Here is a 6,878-nt window from a genome sequence, read left to right on the forward strand (position 1 = left end):
CCTCCTGCTGTTTGCCGTGGTGCAGCCCCACAGCAAAGGGATGCATTCCCTTGCCTGCAGTCCTGCTGCCCCCTGCACAACCCCTCGCTGCCCAAGCCCTTGGCTGAGGCTCATCACGTCTTCCTGTTTATTTCTGATGAGAGCAATGACCGCGTCTGCACGGCGCATCCCAGCCTTGTGTGCTCACAGCCACATCCAGCTGGACCCAGCTGTCCCCTGAGGGGATGCCACGTGTCCCCCCAGCCATTGGGATCCGTTGGGGTGCTGTTTTCCTCCGTCCTTGGACTCCCCAGCACAATGGCTGTGCTCGGCCCCAGCGGCTGTGCGACGCTTCTGTGTGGAACGAGATTTAAAGCGGCGCAGCAAATAGGTGATAGAAAAACCAAACTCTATTAAAAACCCATTTTCTGCAGGTGAGTGGGTCCCCAGCAGGTCAGGGGTGGGGAATTACCGTGGTGCGCAGGGAGTGTGTGTCTGATTGCACAGGGGGGCTGGAATGGGGGCTGAGGACAGGGCATTGACCCCAAGTTGGGTCCTTCTCCCCCCCCTCCCCAGCCCCCACCCTGGGCTGTCAGCATCTCCATGCATGGGGTGAGCTCAGCACACGCAGCCACAGTCCTGCTCCTGGCAGCCCAGAGCTGTGCAGTGGGGAAGAGGAATTGGATGCCACTTTATAAATCATTGTCTCCCTTTAAAGATGGAGTTTTAACCTTCCCGGCTTCTGCCTGGGGATTTATTAGCAGTTTCATTTCCTGCAGTAATAACTCATTGCACTCACTGGAGTAGGCGACAGGGGGGGTCCTCTTCCAGCTGTGCCATGCCCAGGTCTTGCACTTCCCTGTTCATGGGGTGAGTTCCCTACTCTGGGTTGTGGAGACCATGGGATGGACACTCTCAGCCTCGTGCATGGGTGCTCCTCCCCAGGACCCCATTCTGCAGTGATGATGGGGATACGGATGGGGATGGGGATAGGAATGGGGATGGGGATAGGAATGGGGATGGGGATAGGAATGGGGATGGGGATAGGAATGGGGAGAAAATAGGGATGGGGTTGGAATAGGGATAGGATGGAGATGGGGATGGTTATGGGTATGAAGATGGGCACAGAAATGAGGTTGGGTCAGGAACAGCAGTGGCTTTGCTCATTCTGGCTGCAAAACTCCTCGTGTCCCCAAGGTCCTTGGCTCTGCCTGCTCTCCTTCCCACACAAACCTGACAGCTGAGGGATTTTCATTCCCCAAAGGATTTCCCTTAATTAGGAGCCTTCATAAATCACCATCGCACACACTCACAGGCACTTAACTCCATCTCTTCAAAGGCTCTGCCCACCCACCCTGCCATGGTGCTGTGGGTGGGTGCCGGCGCTGCAGCATCGTGGGGGCACTTTGGTGGGGATGGGGCACAGAGGCTCTGCCCATCCATCCCCGGGCGGGGATCCATCTCCCCTCCATAGGGCTGAGCGAGACGAAGGAAGTGCAGGGCGAGTTTCTGCCCCCTGAAGTACTTTTCCCAATAATTAGGTCTGTGCTAAGACGATTAAGAAGAACTTTAGTGATGGGTTTTATAATCCTTCCTGAAAGGGAAATGAGCCCCCAGTTCCCTCCTCGCTGTCCTGCCCTGTCCCCAGCAGGGACAATCCCACGGTGACCCCGCACTGCCGTCCTCCTGGCACCTCCGGGCTTTGCTCATTTTGTCACTTGGCCGTGGAGCTGCTGTTGCACACAGAGAGCAGAGCTGATGGTTCACAGCTGCCTCCAGGGTTGGGATGCTTTGGTGGCAGTGCCACTGGGCAAGCAGTGTGGAGCTGCTGGATCCACAACAGCAGTGACGACAGCGCAGGCTTCCCGCAGCCTGTTGAGCGCGTGGCCGGGAAGGAATTGATCCCCACTGCTTCATTTATTAGATGGTGTAATGCCACGGAAACCGTTTCCGCAATATCCCAAACTAAATCATTTATTCTTGACAAAAATCCAATAAAGAGCTCAGTCCTCCTCCATAGGCAGATAAAGCCCAGATTAACAGGACTGCCTAGATCAGAAAGAGAGAATAAGGAGGAAAAGCTGGGAAAATGAGGGTGGGATGTAAAGGAGAATTCTTCCTCATTCTCTCTTTCCCAAGGCTGCTGCAGCTCAGGATTTTATTACAAAAAGCCACCTAAATATTACAGGCTAATCCGTAAATCCCAGCCTAGTAAAATATGTGATGGATTTTGTAAATTGTGCCCTTTACAAATCTGATTGAACTCCTTTTTCCTTGCTGGTTTGCTTTTCTTCTCCTTCCTCTCTCCTCCTCCCTGGGGATTTTCTTTACCTCAAGGACCACAAAGCTTTTTGGTGCCACTGTCCTGGCTCTGCTGGGGTGAGAAGGGGATGGGATGGAGATGGGATGGAGATTGAATGAGGTGGATGGAGATGGGATGAAATTGGATAGGATGGATGGAGATTGAATGGGGTGCATGGAGACGGAATGAGACGGGGTAGGGTGGGTCAAGGAGCTCTCCAACTGGCTGCAGCCAGCTGCCTGCATTGTAATTGCTGCTCTCCCCATCCTTCCTCTTAGGCTGCTGGCAGCTGGCTGAGCAGAGGCAGGAAGGAGGCTGTGAGCACCGAGACATGTAGGTGATCTCCCCTTCCTCATCTCAGTTTGATTTTAGGGCTTTCTGCCTTCCTTGAGCTGCCCTGGGTGTTTTGGGGCTGGTGGAGCACAGAGGTGTACCCATGGGAATGGGGGTCATCTGGGTGCTTCTGGGTGCAGCCCAGCATCCCTGCTGCAGATCCTTCTCTAACGGCACATTTCTGTGCAGGAGGAGGACAAACTCAGGCACATCTTTCCTTCCTCCAACATTATTTCCTGTTCTTTTATTAAAGCAAGATGTTGCTGGCACATCTCATGCTCCCTTCCCTGTTTTTCCATCAAGTAACTCTGCAGAGGAACATCTGGCAGCAGCTAGCGAACGGGATATTCCTGCCTGTGGCAGCAGAGATACTGGTTTCCTTGCAGTGGTTGGGGGCAACCAGTAAATGCCACCTATCCCCATGGTGACTGTCTCACTCTGTGGTGACACGGGTGGCAGTGAGGATGGGGACCTGCTGGTGTTGCACCCTGCGTAGCAAACCAGAGAAGGAAAGAGGAGGACCAGCTGCCACGTCTCCAATTGGATTTAGTTTCACCCCGAGCTGCTTTTCCTTTTGGTTTGCTCGTAGCACTGTGGTTGGTGGGAAGCCAGGATCGGAACAGTGGCACTGAGCCCAGCCCAGGTCTCTGCCAGAGAGCTCAGACCCCACGGAGGTGGCCCAGCAGCCACAGGTTTAGGGGGAAGCCTCCCCCCAGAATTGTGCTTTGTCAATAAGCCAGTGGGATGAACTCACTGCAAATCCAGAGTGTTGTAACCACCCTCGAAGGAATGAGGTCTGGGTTAGTGTACAAGCGGGCAAAGAAGGGCAGCTGAGCTCCTGATGATGAGGACAAGATAATGGGACAAGACTGTGTCTCAGCTTCACCAGCACCCCCTGACACCGTAAGCAGGACAACTCGCAGCCGTCCAGCCCTTCCTTCCATTCCCTGCACCTAACGATGGGCTTTACTCATGCTTTGAGTCAGCGCTGGGGGATGCTCTGCTGGTAACCATGGCAACTGCCAGGTTCCTGTCTCCTTGCCCTTGTCGGTCACCTTGAGGTGCCACCATGTCCTGGTCACTGGCTGGCTGCCCTGTATGCCCCTGTGCAGCCATGCAGGGCTGTGGCAGCCATGGGGCAGTGCTGGGACCACTGCTGGCCCCAAGCACATCCTGGCGTGGGCAGCACCCGGCTGGGTCTGGGAGCCCACAGGAGGAGCTGGAGCCCTGCGCCAGGCACCCGCAGCCACATCTGCAAGCATTTAAGCAGGAAGCCCGGGCCAGGTCCTGCCAGAAATAGCTCTTGGTGTGTGCTCCCGTGCCAGCAAGTGATGTCATTTGCTTTTATTTCCCTCCCGTCTGCTCCTTCCCGTTGGAGACACGATACACTTGTCAGCCTCGTGCCGTGCTGGGGCTTTTGCTGCCTGTGCTGACGCAGCCTTGGATTTGTTGCTGGCACCTCAAGCAGACACGGGGCTGCTCGTGTCTCTGCCCACTGCCAGGACCTGCCCTGCTCCTCCAGCAGCATGGGCAAAAGGGGAGAAATCCAGGCTGATGGCTGCCCATGAGCTGGGGAGCCTCAGAAGGGAAATCCTGGGGTTCACTCACCCTGAGGAACCCTATAGGGAGGGAACCCCAGGGGAAGGGGTCGTGCACACAGCTTGGGCGCTGCAGGGCTCGATGTAGGAGCAGCTGGGTGTATCATGGTGCTGTCCTGCAGCCCCGCAGCTCTTTGCACTGTGTTGACTTGGCCACTGATGCGCAAGCACCGACACAGCCTGGGCGTGCAGCCGCTCACAGGCAGGATTCAGCCAGCTGGCTGCGGCCCCTCGGCGCACTCCAGAACAAGCACATGCCTCCAGAACGTCTCCACACGGCCTCTCAGGACTTGTCCCCATCCGTGCCGTTGCATCCCCGCCAGCTGCAGGCTGCCAGCCAGGGCGTCCCATGGCCGCAGACCGGCGTCTCCCTCAGGCTGGGGGTCACGGGGCTGTGGGCTTCCCGATTAAGTTCCTGCAGAAAACACAGCTTGTTGTGCTTTGTGCATGGGAATGGGCTGAGCTCCATCGCAAACGATGAACATCCTCACCGTCAGCTGTTGCATCCATCCTGCAGCAGTTTCTCATGGCTACGGGTCATGGCTCTAGCTGGATGCCTCTGTCACCATGTGCCAGGGTGCAGGGTGGGCAGGGCAGCATGCAGGCAGCCACTGGCAGGTCGTGCTGGCACAGCCCAGGCGTGGTGCTGGTGTCTGCCTGCACAGCCGCTCCTGCTTGGAAACAATGCTTGGAGTGGAGATTTGCTGCCATTTCATGGAAAAAATGGGTGGAGTGAAATGAATCATGCCCATACAGCTGAGCTGGGCAGAGCTGACTGCCTCTTCTTTTCCCAAATTCCTATTTCCACTGCTCAATGCTGCCAGCCCCAGAAGAGCGGAGGTGCTTGGAGGTGCTGCCCACTCATGCCTGCAGCAGCTCAGTGCCAACCCTGTCTTCTAGCACAGGATGTCACAGTGGCCTCAGTGCTACCCAGCCAGTGGGACACGGTCAGCCTCACGCAGTGTCGTGTCGGAGGGGATCTCTGAGGACATGTGGGTCCTTTGTTAACCCTGGGACATTCTGGCTGTGTCTTTCCTCTCCATCCGTTACAGGAACACACGGCACCACGTCCTGAAATAATTGCACAATTATGAGCTAATTACTGCAATTAGATGATCACTGGTCCTGCAAACTTGTGCCAGACCTGTGTCCAGAGCCACGTTCCCCCAGTTCTTGCTGTGCCTGACATGGAGGGATGAGCTCAGCACCACAGAGTGCTCTCAGAACCACGGGGACTCCAGGAGGGGCACAGGGTCGGGCTTGTGGCTTTGCTGACCTCCTGTAGCCACCTTGGCCAGCACACCCCTCCTTGTCCCCATCCCTGTCCCCTTCTGTGTTCCCATCCTGTAGGAGCTGCCGATGGCTGTGGGATGGGCACACGCTGGCAGCACCGAGGACGTACACTGCTCAGCCCTGGAAACAACGCTATCCGTTTCAATTAGAGCAAGCAGGGAAGCGGCTATTAAGTGCTTCGTTATTATGGTAATGGATCTACTCTGCATGCACGGGGGAGGCCTCGCACCCTCCCGCCAGTGTCCAATTTTTTATCTCTAATTCCTCCCCTAGGTCTTCTCCCATCCGTGACATGAAAGATGAGCACCATGGTGGCTCCAGCAGTGCAGTGCCTCTCTCTCATCCCAGAGGTGGAGAGGTGAGGGGCACCCTTGCCCTGGGGCTGTACTCGTGTAGGGGCTCTGCTCAGTGGGATGGGGACCCTTGGTAAGGATGTGCCCTGCAGTGCAGGACTGCCACGTGGGACTCTGTTCTCCCCACAGACACCGGTGTCTGCCATCAGCGGGGTGCAGGGGGGAGGGGTGCCACAGAGCCGTGGAGTCCTTTCATCTGCTGCCACGTGCTGTCACGATGGGTGTTTAATTGGGATGTGCAGTGCAGAACTCGTGCCGCTGTGCTTTGTGGGGAAGCCGGACGGGTGATGGGATATTTCCCCATAATTGGCTTATTTGCTTTCCTTTGTAAATGTCTTGTTGATACAGGAATCGCTTATGATGACACGGCTGTGGGCGTGCAGCTGCCTCAGCCCCCCCCCCTTTGCCCAAATCCACGGCACCCCCAGCGCAGGGCAGTGAGCTGCAGTGACAGTGGTGCACGTGGAACCCATCCTCCACCACCACCATCCCCGTGCCACCGTGGGAGTGCTGGGGACAGCGTGTCCCGTGCTAGCGATCACGCTCAGCTCTGCTGTCATTGCTGCTGCCTGAGCCCCGGCAATGCTTATGAATAAATGAAATGAGAGTAAAGCGCCTGCCTAATGGAATGATGACAAATGTGTACCGAAACCGAAGGGAAAAGGGAACAATTTGAGTAATTCAATTATTTAACAGAAGCTTGTCAATGGTATGCGCCGGGGAGCTGTGACAGCGCAGCACCAAGTGCCACGGTGGGAGGTGTGTGGTGCCCTGGGGCACCTCATGGGACCTTGGGGACAGGAGAGAAGGGGATGCCCTGGGGTGGAGACATGCAGGATGAGAAAGGTGCATGGGAACTGCATGAGCAGCATGGAGACAGCACTGGCAAGTCACTGGAGACCACGCTGGGAGGCGAGAGGGGTTCATTTGCACTTTGCTTGGGCTAGCATGGCCGGGACAGCCTTGCTAGGGAGGTGCAAATAGATTCAGCAGGAGCGCACTGCTTTTGCTCAGCAGAAT

At 56.3% G+C, this 6,878-nt stretch overlaps 1 long non-coding RNA gene across 1 annotated transcript; it reads left to right on the forward strand.

The window, feature by feature from the left end:
- Positions 1–250: 250 nt before the first annotated feature.
- LOC122176619 lies at positions 251–6,458 on the forward strand. Its single transcript, XR_006177781.1, has 5 exons — positions 251–413; positions 2,560–2,614; positions 5,563–5,694; positions 5,779–5,863; positions 6,207–6,458. It is a non-coding gene; the product is annotated as an uncharacterized LOC122176619 (long non-coding RNA).
- Positions 6,459–6,878: the final 420 nt, after the last annotated feature.

Source organism: Lagopus leucura, unplaced genomic scaffold (assembly GCF_019238085.1).
Source record: "Lagopus leucura isolate 7727_CA_CO unplaced genomic scaffold, USGS_WTPT01 Super-Scaffold_797, whole genome shotgun sequence".
NCBI classification, from domain to species: domain Eukaryota; kingdom Metazoa; phylum Chordata; class Aves; order Galliformes; family Phasianidae; genus Lagopus; species Lagopus leucura.